Genomic DNA, 421 nt, shown 5'->3' with positions numbered 1-421 from the left:
GAGTCACTCCAGTGGAGACTTTTAAGTGCACAATCATTCCTGGCTATAGCTTCCAAGCCCGCAATATCCAGAGGAATGATAGACAGTAACAGCTCCTTTGTTAGTGTGATGGCATTATCCTGTAATATACCCATGTTACCCTGACTTCCCAATGCAGTACTGCAAACGCTGCGGTGCTGAGAAGCTGCCACTGCAGAGGGCATCACTGAGAGGAGGCTTCCATAGAGTCACAGAAGTGCCCAGCTTGGAAAAGACCTGAAAGATCACCGAGTCCAAGCACAGCCCAGCCATCCCAGCCCAACTCTAAGAGCCCTCTGCTAAATCACGGCCCTGAGCACCACCTCCAGACGGTTGTTCAACACCTCCAGGGATGCTGACCCAACCGCCTCCCTGGGCAGCCCATGGCAGTGCTTCACAGCCC

Source organism: Meleagris gallopavo, chromosome 3, assembly GCF_000146605.3.
Source record: "Meleagris gallopavo isolate NT-WF06-2002-E0010 breed Aviagen turkey brand Nicholas breeding stock chromosome 3, Turkey_5.1, whole genome shotgun sequence".
In the NCBI taxonomy this organism is placed as follows: Eukaryota; Metazoa; Chordata; class Aves; order Galliformes; family Phasianidae; genus Meleagris; species Meleagris gallopavo.
The sequence above is the reverse complement of the archived record's forward strand: the minus strand, read 5'-3'. Positions refer to the sequence as shown.